The sequence below is a fragment of the Scylla paramamosain genome, unplaced genomic scaffold (genome assembly GCF_035594125.1).
Source record: "Scylla paramamosain isolate STU-SP2022 unplaced genomic scaffold, ASM3559412v1 Contig49, whole genome shotgun sequence".
In the NCBI taxonomy this organism is placed as follows: Eukaryota; Metazoa; Arthropoda; class Malacostraca; order Decapoda; family Portunidae; genus Scylla; species Scylla paramamosain.
In genome coordinates, this window is record NW_026973714.1 from 537,104 (window position 1) to 549,459 (window position 12,356).

The window sequence follows — 12,356 nt, forward strand, 5'->3', positions numbered from 1 at the left end:
CATATCAAAAGCGCGGATTCGAGAAAGCGACCGCGTTCGAAACTCACCCTTAAAGTACTATCAAATGCGCGGCAAGGTTAATCCGTTCACTCGCTGTGTCATTGAGAATCATTCGGTGTGTCATAATGCTTCACACTGTTCACCGAGACCACCGCGAGTGTCTGTCTCGATGGTTTCCTGTTCAGTCTGCTGCTGTTTCCTGACAGTCAATCCTGTGTTGTCATAACTTGCAGCTATGGAGTTTACGATTTCCCAAACAAACAAAGGCAAGAAGTGTTTGATGCACGATGGATATAAATACAGAGTGGACAGTACATTGGTGGACGGATGCATTTCTTGGAGATGTACCAACAAGAAATGTAAAGGTAGACTTAGAACAGACAACACAGTGACTGCCATTGTTCCAGTTGATTTGGAGCATAACCATGAAAAAGAAGAAAGAAAACTTGAAAGACAACAACTACGTGCACAGGTGAAACGGAAGGCGACTGACGACATGACGGCAAGGCCATCTAAGCTCATTAGAACGGAGTTGCATACATTTCCTGAAAATGAGCTAGAATCAGGTGATCTAAGATCTATAGCACAATCATTATACCGAGAAAGACGGAAAGCGTATCCTGTATTGCCTAAAACTCGTGAGGAAGTACATCGTGCTCTAAATTCTATGAATACAACTACGACGAAAGGTGAAGATTTCATCCTTGAAAATAATCCATATTCTGGTATGGTTATCATTTCATGTATTACTAATCTTGCATTTCTGGCGAACAATGCTGAAGAGATCTTCGTTGATGGGACCTTCAAGAGCTGTCCGAAGTTCTTCTACCAACTATACACCATACATGGATTGTGTAAAGGGCATTATATTCCATTAGTGTATGCCCTCTTGCCAGGTCAGTCTGAAGATATTTATAGAAAGCTGTGGAAATGTTTAAATGACATTTGCAACTCAAAGAATATGCAACTGGAACCCTCAGTGATACATGTTGATTTTGAATTTGCCATGCTCACTGTTCTGAGAGAGAGATTTCCAACCGCTGTGATCAAATGTTGTAGATTTCATTTAGGCCAGGCACGGTGGAGAAAAATTCAGAACCTGGGCCTAAGTAAGGATTACAAGGACACCAACAGTGATATAGGCCAGTGGCTGAAATTATCATTTGGTCTACATTTCATTGACCCAACAGATGTAGAAGATTGCTTTGTCGAGGAAGTAATGACAGAGGCACCTCAAGATGAAAGATGTATTCGCTTTGCAGACTATCTGGTTGATAATTATGTAACAGCAGAGTCAAGATATCCCCCAGTGCTGTGGGCTGAAATCCCCTCAAATACAAAGCGTACGAACAATGTTGCCGAATCTTTTCATGCTCATTTCAATGAGCAATTTTATGCATCCCACCCATCTATATTTGTATTCATGGATGTACTAGGAAAGCTCCAGACTGCTACTTATGTTAAGATCAAGAGTGTCGGTAAACCAGCAAGTATGCGGAAAGTTGATCGAGACAGGACAGAGTATGCCGTGACACAGTACAACAAATTTATCTCTGGGCAAATAAATCGACGCAATTATATGAAGGCCTTGGGAAACAGATTCACAGCAAGAACAAACGTGTAACTGAGTTTTTATGGAAGAGGAGAAGTGTTTTTATAAAGGATTGCAAGGTGTATGACGAATGTTTTATGACATAAACTGGTTTTATGGACACATATTTTTTATACAGTTTCTATAAAATTTTTTAAAGTTTTATAAAGGACTGCAAGGACAAGCCTGTACTAAGGTGCAAGAAGAATATACTTAAAAGGTCAATCCTATACTTAATTAACAAATATACAATTTTTCCTACAACAGGTGAACGATCGTTATTGAACGTATAAACAATCTGACTTAGAGGTGAGTGATAAAACGCGCTTTTGACTTGATATTCTAACGCGCTTTTGATAGCAATATATCAGCAACGTTTTCCGCGCTTTTGATATGCCAATCCGCGCTTTCGTAAAACGCCGATATATATATATATATATATATATATATATATATATATATATATATATATATATATATATATATATATATATATATATATATATACACACATTGTGATCAGCGATGCCCTCGTTTGATCGGTGTGACGGGAACACTCCAGGAAAAGGAAGGCGGTGCGGCGCGGCAAATGTTGGGGCAAGACTTACACGAGCGTCACGAGAGATTGAAGGAAAAATAGGAGGGAAAATGGAACGGCCTATGGAGTGTACAAACAAGTATGTATTAAGTTTTCACATTACCGCAGCGTAGCCACGTGGATTCGTCAGCAAGAATTCTTTGAAAAATATGAAGTTGAGTTGCTCACATTAACAGTTCTGGATCATTTTCTTCCATTACTATTAAGTAAACACCACAACACACTGCCACAGAGCCACGGACACATCACATGACCGTAACTCACTGAAACATGGCCACACAAAACACACAAGAATACATGCAAGCAATTCATGAATGTGCTGACATGCCCACACTAAGTCAAAACCATAAACTTTGTGTGGCCGCTGCAATTATAATTATAGATGAAAGACACGATGAGGGAATAGCGGGAGGCAGAGGTCGAAGTGCTAGAGAGGGACAGGGCGGGGCTGGAAGGAGCTAGGCGGGGAGTGACGAAGCGATACAGGTCAGGGCAGGAAAGGGCAGGCTGGGTGAAAGGAATAAAATCATGTTTCGATTACAGTTTTTTTCCGTCCTTATATTGTCCGTGTGAATTTGAGACGAAGTAATTATTTTACTTCCATCACGAGCTATGCGTCCTCATCACCCCAGGCTCGTCATTCACTACGCTGTACCCATAAAACATAACTCTACATTTTTTTATGTTGAAATACACACAAAAAAGTGTGTAAAATTTCACACACACACACACACACACACACACACACACACACACACACACACACACACACACACACACACACACACACACGAGCCACAAATGCAGGCCATCATGCCGCATGCAAGGATGTGATGCGCCAGACTCATGACCAACACAGGATCACCAGCAGCGCACTTGTGATCCTCGCCGCGCCCACCAGCGAGGCTCACACAAGGGTGAGGGCAGCGGCACACGCCTGTCACTCCATCTGACGTTGTTGTTACCCCCGCTGCTCGGGTTGGGGGGTTCGCAGCGTGGCGTGAGCTACATTACAGTAATCAGACCCATTTAATTCCCTGCAGTTGCACCTAAACACATTACGTGGTGGCTCGTGTTCTTGTCACTGCACTGTGAATAATGGTAATTACCCAGTCTGAGGTGTCAGGTGGGAAGCCTTATGGCTGCGTGCACTGCAGGGAGTTATGATTGACCTCCGACAGGACCATCCAGGTGACTCTCTCATACCAAGAAGAAACATCCAGCAGAGCAGGCGGTGTGGAGACGACGAGAAGCACTGCGAGGGAGAGGTGATGGTGTGGGCGGGTGTTGGCGGGGAAGCGGATATTTGGTGGCAGAGCGGGGGCGATACGAGGGCGACAGAAAATGCCACAAGTAAACATGTGTACTTTAACTACATATTCTTTCTTTTCTCTGATTTGATACAATCTGTGTTCTGGAGGCTGCAGTTGTGCTCCTGTCGTGTTGTGAGTTGTGGGATTCTGTTGAGCGAATGACCTGTGCTAAGCATGACAGTTCCTTTGACACAATATTATCACACTCTAGGTGGCTGGCCTTGATGCTGCAGTATTGGCTTGCTCTTCTGGCTTCCGTCCTCTTCTACCCTCTCCTATTTTTTTTTTTTTTCTTGAGCTTTCTAGTTACAGTATCTGATTTCCTGCCATGTCCTGCTCTGGATTATGAGGGAAGTATTGAGTATACACACACACACACACACACACACACACACACACACACACACACACACACACAGCTAATTCACAAAGTAAGCAACAATCTCGAGGAATGTTTCAACTATGGCACGGTCGAGGAACAATAAGCAAACTGATTACTGTTTTACACGGGCGAGAAGCTGTAAGATTTGCTAGTCACGCCAACTCGTGTGTGTGTGTGTGTGTGTGTGTGTGCCATCGCGAGTGACACGTGGTTTTCTCCGTACTCCTATCACCACCACCACAACACCCTTCCGTTGCCACCGCAGTCCACGTCTTCCTGAATCCATGACGGGGGTGGTGGTGGCAGTGCTTTCATCCAAGGCAGTCTATGGCAACACCCTGTCCTCACCAGCGTCTCGTTCAAACACCACTAGCAGTCTTCCCAACATGTGTCCGCGAGCTTAAGTTACTGAAGAAATAACTACTTCAGCTATCATTGAAAGTTTCCAGGCCCTCACATACCTCCCCTCCTCCCTCCATCCCCGGCGTGTCTCTCTGGCCGCAATACAGGAGGCGAGTTTAATAATAGTCCAGCTGCATTCTTTAGCCACAAAGGAGAAAAGTTGTTGAGCCTTACATATTTACATTACCATTTTATTACAGAAACACCTCGGCCATAAGGATAAATTTTGCTGTCAAGTTCCAAGATGAATATTGGATTTACTGCGAGAACTTTAGCAAGGAGATTAGGAAGGAGTGCGTCGGAGTGGAGGGAGTGGAGAGGTGTGGCAGGGAGAGGAGAAAGAAAACGTGGTGGTGGAGAAAAGATGAGGAAGGGAAGGAGGGAGGAATGCAGCGCCGTGAGAAGGCTGCAGATGTGAGGCGGTGAAGGGAAGGACTCCACCGGGGATGAACAAGTGGGCAGATATTATGACATGTTTCAGCGCCTCTTTTTCGACCGTGAATATACATACGAAAGACTGTGAATTACGTGACGCTGGTGAATCTCGAGACATTTACAAGCTTTACACACTACAGGGAGGGCGATATGTGTGTACAGGTGTGCTTCAGTGTGGCTGCGTGAGTCTCTTCCCTCACCAATGTGTTGCCTGCGTCGTGAATGTGAAAACAAGAGGCTCGATGGAGTTTGATGGGGAAAAAACACGGGATGAAACAGCAGCAGCACCACACACACACACACACATACACTCTCTCTCTCTCTCTCTCTCTCTCTCTCTCTCTCTCTCTCTCTCTCTCTCTCTCTCTCTCTCTCTCTCTCTCTCTCTCTCTCTCTCTCTCTCTCTCTCTTCGATATTTTGATTGTCGTTTCTTCAGAGAATGACAAGTAACAAAGGCGGTCGTCTAAATATAAGAGAAGAACTCTCCTGGTTCATCGAGTGTTTCCTCGCCACCAGAATCCACTCCCTTGTCTCTCTAACACAAAGGATTGAGTCTTGCTGGGGCTGCCGTCACTTACAATACACAAGATATGATGCAGTTGTTCGTTGTTCTCCTAACTTGTTATTACAGAAGCTTCCTCGCTCATTGCCACGAGGTTAGTGATACTCGACACAACGACAATGGCCTGTAGTCCTACACACATTCATATGGGTTGATTAACAAGTATAACAGTTAACTAGGCAGGCAGGGGGGAGGGGGGAGTCAGAGGAGCTAATGGTAGTGTGTGTGTGTGTGTGTGTTGCTTCCATCATGTGACGCCTTTGCTCAGCCTGCAGTATAAGCTCACTCAGTCTCAGCACAAGCGGTTTTCCTGCCAAGTCTTATACATCCTTTGGTGCGGCTTTCCCGTGCAGTGTTGTTTTAGTGTTAATATTAGTATCACTAACACTCACGCCGTAACATTCAATATATTAACACTGAACCAAAACAGCACAAGGCAGCAAGGCACACCGCATAACAAATCATCGTTTTACTTCGTGAAACCTTGTATACTAAAACAATTATGCAAAAGCAGAGCGTAAGCACCTTCACAACCTTTTGCCGCGCCGCTCCTCCTTAACGACGCTCGGCTGCCTGTGTTTTTCCTACTTGCCGCCTCTTCTTTCCCTTCTCACACGGGATTACCCTTCACACCAGCATCACTTCCTCTTCACACACACACAAAAAGGACAAATCCTTCCTCCTCCCCTCCTCACCGCATCCCTCCTTCCCTCCCTCCCCTCCTGCCTGCACGCCCCCCCCCCCCACCTCCTCCCTCCGGCAAGTGTCTCCCTGCGTGCAGTCCTCGCCGCGCCTTATTTCTGCCTTACCGCAAGACGTCTCCCTCAGCGGGACGGGGATCGCCGCCCCGAACAAACACCCACGCAGTTCTCATTACTGGCAAGGTGCGAGGGAGCTTTTTGTGGCGGCGCGCAAGACCCCGCTGGTGGGTCAGTCTGTGCCTCCCTGCTGCTGCTGCTGCTGCTGCTGACTGCAAGAGGGTGATAACTTAGCGTGACATGAGCGCACAGCCATTGGCGCGTGTCTAATGGCTGGAATGTATCACCGCCTCGATACCAGAGCGGCCTGACATGTAGCTCTCGCGGGGCACGCTGACCCCTGCATGAGCCAGGCCCCAGCGCTCTCTTTCTCTCTCTCTCTCTCTCTCTGACAGACACGAATTAATGAATATGCAATAATGTGTTTTTAATGGAGGTGCAGCAAGGGAGGGGCGGTGAGTGGCGCCATTACCCGATGTGAGGACGCGGCGGCAGCAACACACGCCGCGCCCCGAGACACAGCAAACTCAAGTCCCTCACTGCGCGTCCAGCTTCTGCTGCTCCTGCCACTAGCACTACCACCACCACCACTACCACTACCGCCGCCGCCGCCGCCACCTCCACTACCACCACCGCCGCTACCACCACCACCACCGCCATCATTACATCTTAAGGGGAGGGAGAGCGAGGGTGAAAGGAAGAGAGAGGGAGGGGAAATAATACGTTCTTGACGGGGAATTTATACTCGGTGCCGCGGTAACAAAGTCTTTGAGTTGGTTGGGCGGAGCGTGGTATGGAAGAGGAGGGAAGGAAAGGCAGCGTGTGGTGAAGCTCTGCGGGAGGATATTGCACATTTTCCCTCCAGTACTCATGAACAGAACACCGTATACTACTTTTATCGCTCCCTATATGCTGAAAAGATATCTTTTTAATATTTAAAAAAAATTCAAGTGAGGTTTTGCATCCCAATCTGTGTGACTAAATTAGTTTGTTAGGTTTACGTCAGGTAGTCCACGGCGGTCGTCTGTTGTGATAATAAGTAGTAAAGAGAAGAGGAAAAGAGGTGATGGCTTGGCACTAAGCCCCGGTGAGCAAAAAAAATGTTGGTCAAGCAGCAACACCTGGACGGCTGTGCAGGAAGCGATGTTCTTCCAAGGTGTTCGCAGCGAGGAGCAGACTGGACTGAGCAACGGTGCTTTGAGGCTTGAGTTTCAAAGACAAGTTTTCGTAAGATGACACTGGGTGAAACTGTGGACCAAAAAATCAAGTCGCCTCGTTTCAAGCGGCTGGGCGAGCTGGACGAGGCTTGCCGAGACCTTAGTGAGCGGGAACCACTCAGAGCGGGGCCTGCTGTCTGGGCTCCAGCGGTATCCCGGAAATGATCTGTAATTACAATGGAGGGCCATGCTTTTTCTTTCCTTTCTCTGTTTTAACCTGCACAGCGAGAGAAAGGGAAGGTGCTCCGCTTACGAGAGGAGAAAGCACGAGCTGCGTTGAGGCCCTGGATGTGGACGTGGACGCGGGTGTGGATGAATTGAATACTCTTGCAAATATAATGCTAACTTACGCTCAGAATACCATCTTTTATGTCAGGTCATTACACGGAAATAAGAGTGTTTACAACGGCGCAAAACGTTCGGTGCTCTGTATTGTCAAAATATTTGGAGAAAATATCCCATCTTTTATGTCAGGTCATTACACGGAAATAAGAGTGTTTACAACGGCGCAAAACGTTCGGTGCTCTGTATTGTCAAAATATTTGGAGAAAATACGCAATGGCCACAAATCTTCGCCCTGGGCACAAACATCGGTGCGTCAAGCTTCTCCAAACACAGTGAATCACGCGCAGGGTGACACTGGGCAATTCGTGCAGTGAAACAGATCTCACTCTCAAAAGCTTAAAAGGTCAATAAATAAATCAATAGATAAATATATGTAGCAAGGAAAAAAGAGAATAATAAATACCATTGCCTTGATAGTTTTTGGAAGCGTACCGCGACAAACTACATATGATGCAAACCACACCAAAGAGTTATACAAGATAAACAACGGAAGGGGAAAAGGTGCCGCAGGGAAAGAATCCACAGCAATCTTATCACGAAAATACCTCCTGTTTTGAGCAGTTTTCATGCAGGGACGTTTGCATCGTCATGTAAGATCGCATCATATAACACGACTTTTTTTTCGAGTTTTCTAAAGTTTCATTGCCGACAGAAACAAAAGCGCTCGTTACTTCGTTAGATATTTTCCTTTATAGCTCTGTTACCCTCCAGTATGGCCTGAAAGTTTGGCAGACGCTGTTTACTTTGATTCTGTCACGTCCATTGGTGCATTGTGTTAAAGACGGGGGCGGAAAGAGCGCATTGTTTAGTCTCACGCCTGATGTGGACCACTGTACCACGGGCCATGGACCACCTGTGGAGCTTGGGTCAAGGGTTGAGGCGCCTGAACTAGTAGGCGTAACGAACGACCTGTGAACAATACAATAAATTGGTTAAAGCAACGGGCATGCAGGACGCGAGGACAGTGGATGGCGAGGACAGTGTACAGAGAGGACACTGAACAGAACCATTCAAACTACCGTGAGAAAGCCTACAAAGACTCATCCATACCTCTATGTGTATTTGTTTTGGCATTTTTCCCCCGTTGCGAGTTTCAGTAGGCAAGACACACACCTGCACCAAGGACGAAACGCAAACAGCAGTCCTCCAGTGCGCTGTAATCCAGAGCCCCCAGAGACAGCAATTCGGCGGTCTGATGTGCAGTGCGACCGTCACGAAGAAGGAAGAAGGTTCCAGCCAGGCCAAAAATAACCCCATATCTATGACAAGTGTGGCCGTAGGAACGGGAGAAGCGCATGCTGGCTCTATCACGCACATGAATTCTCAACATAAAAAAAGGTTGAAAAAAAGCTAGTGCCTCGTGTTCTGTTCTCTAAAAACTCGTGTTTGGCTGAAAATAAGAGAAAGTGCTGGATATGTTTTTTTTTTTGGGGGGGGACTGGAAACGCGAGAAGGTGATGCAGCCACCACCACCACAACCACCACTACCACCACCACCACCACCTCAGCGTTGCGTGTACCATTGCATCAGTATACTGTCATTTTTACTTTTTCTTTTTCCTTTCTGTGTAAAGTTGAAGGGTACGTACAGATGGTACATTCTAATATATATATATATATATATATATATATATATATATATATATATATATATATATATATATATATATATATATATATATATATATATATATATATATATATATATATATATATATATATATATATATATATATATATATATATATATATATATATATATATATATATATATATATATAAATCGTATTTTTTTAAGCAGAGAAGTAATTTAGGAAGTGTTGCATATATATTGTGTTATTGTGTTGGTGGAATGGCAAATGAAAAAAGTAGAAGCTGTAGTGAATAGGTATAGAAGCAACTAAGTCCTCTCTCTCTCTCTCTCTCTCTCTCTCTCTCTCTCTCTCTCTCTCTCTCTCTCTCTCTCTCTCTCTCTCTCTCACCGCAGCTACACCTGAATAATTACACGTCACCTGGTCACTCCATCACAAACAAAGGCCGTGGCTTCAAAGCGGTCACGGTCAGCATCACTGGGCTCCTCGCCGCAGCTACACCTTGCAAACTTTGTCGCCGATGTTCCTTCATTATTGCAAACTGTTTTGTGATATTTCCTTGGAAACACTTTTCTACGTTTGCGTTTCTCGTGACATGACAAAAATTTCCTGCGGGAAACAAGTTTAGTGGTGTAGCAATACTAATGTTTTCACCGACACCATCACTCATCCAGCCAAAACTGGCACAGCAGACACTCCGTTATTTTGTAACAGACCACACCAATAACGGTGCAGATAAGGGCGTGACGCTTCAAATTAATACGTTAAAGAAAACTGAGAAGAAAAAAAATTGCAGGTTACAAAGTTAGTTCATTGCAGATTGTATAAGAAGGCAGCAATGTCCCTCAATGACTGAGAACCAAGCATGACATATCGAGGGTAACAAGATGGCGGGAAGACACGAAGAAAGCTTCACAACCAGTGTGGAGGATTAAAAGTAATAATTTTAGCACTATGATCATACTAGGTCCCAGACAGTGCTTGTGTCGGCTGCTGTATGCCGCTGTGCCGACAGATACTTATGGTAAGAGTTGCCAAACGCTAAAGTTAAGAGAAGTGGTGGTGGTGGTGGTGGTGGTGGTGGTGGTAGTGGTGGTAGTAGTGGTTGTAGTAGTGGTTGTGGTGGTGATTGAAACTGCAGCATTACTTCACAGTAAATCATATTGTCTGGCAAAATATAATTTTCGAGTGTTTTGTCGTTGTAAATTACGTAAATTGGAAAGGGAACAAGGCTATTAATTACTGTGGCCACAACGAGCCACTACTCCTAGCTTATATCAAATAAGTAATATTTTATGAAGTGAACTCTTTGCAGTGCTGCGAGAAAGGGCGGGAGAGTGCAGCAAAAAGAATGCTGCTGGTGGTGTTTGTGATCCTGCCAGAAAAGTTCCGGCACGAGGCACCATAAGGCCCTCGCTGGCACCGGAGCAATGTACCTGAATGCTGTCAGGCTGGCAACAAGTGGCTTGTCGGTGGAAGGCATGCTTTATTCTGATAACAAATCCAGCACAAAGGAACTACAGATATGATAATGTGTTTGTTTAAATCTGTCGTCCTTTTTAAAATGAGGGAAGTAAGTTTGGCAAATGACGGTTGCTTCATAAGCATTCTTTCGGTGTGAGCTGATATATATATCGTCTATCGACTGAGTATTGTTATTAATCTAAGACGAGGGTTATTAGATAGTGTGTGTGTGTGTGTGTGTGTGTGTGTGTGTGTGTGTGTGTGTGTGTGTGTGTGTGTGTGTGTGTGTGTGTCGGAAAGAGGGGCGGAAAGCAAAGCGGAAATCACGATGTCGCTGCAGATCATGGCAAAGTCTCACAAATTTTGAGCATTTTCATTCCCTGCCCTGAGAATAACTAACTACCTGACTCACCTGTGACAAGAGAATCGATCATGTAACTTAGAGTGATCATATACGTGATAATTTTTTAACGAACCCTTAGTCACCAAGATTACTTACTTTCTTGATCGTAATTAGGGAACGCAAACACTAATATCTGTTATTGTCAATTATTATCTCTATAAAAAAATATTTATGCTTTCATTCCAGCTGGACAGTGTGTGTGGGAGGCCGCCGCCAGCACCGCAGTGGCAAGGGATACCTCGCCTTAATGAACATTATTGCTGCAAATGAGACTGCACGCCACCGGGAAAACAACACAGGCCTTTTAGTTACCCTCACACGCGGCGCCGCCACGCGAGGGAAGTGTATGTGGTGTGTGTGTGTGTGTGTGTGTGTGTGTGTGTGTGTGTGTGTGTGTGTGTGTGTGTGTGTGTGTGTGTGTGTGTGTGTGTGTGTGTATACGGTGGTGAAGTGGGAAGGGAGGAAGGTATACCTGGAGTGAGTGTGGCTGGTGTGCAAAGAGACTGTTACTGCAAGCCCTGCACGTTACCTCAAACATAAATACCATGGCGCCTCTACTTAACAATTCGTACCGTAGCTTGCTGGTGTGTTGGGGGAGGAGGCGTTACGCGCGCCCCCACGCTCCAGATAACTCAAGGCATGTGTACATTTCTCGAGAAGCAGAAATAAAAAGGTGTGTAATGGAGTTCCTGCTGCGGCGCCGAGTCAAAAATACACACATTACCAGCACGTGGCAGCAGGCGGGGATGTGCAGGACGCAGCCGCCGCGGTGATTGACTTGTGCTGCTTGGTGTTCATTACAGGTCATGCTTTGTGTTCAGGGAAGCGAAGGTCACTGCCGCCCCAGGAAAACGACTGAACAAGACAACATATTTTTTCTGTCTTTTAATCAACTGAGAAAGCTTTTTTACCATGTTTAAAGCACTGTGACAGACGGAAAAGAGGCATAAAAAGACAAACAAAAACTGTGTATAAGCTTCGAGGAACATGGATTAAAAGTATTGTGATGAAATTCAATGTAGGTGTAATCTGGCAGGTGCGTTGTCTGTTTGCCGTGTACCTGTGTGCTGGACATTTACACGTCTGTCAGCCACGCCGCCAGACTCCTCAACGCACCCACCGACAATCACCACTACCCTTTTTCTTTTTGGAAAACACATACGCGTAGAGAATAACAATCCTATTTTCGAATGATTTGAGTGTGACAGGCGTGTCCACACTAGCAACCTGTTTTTGTTACTCATAATTTTAATGCACTGAATGATATGAAAGATTTACAGTGAAAATATTGCA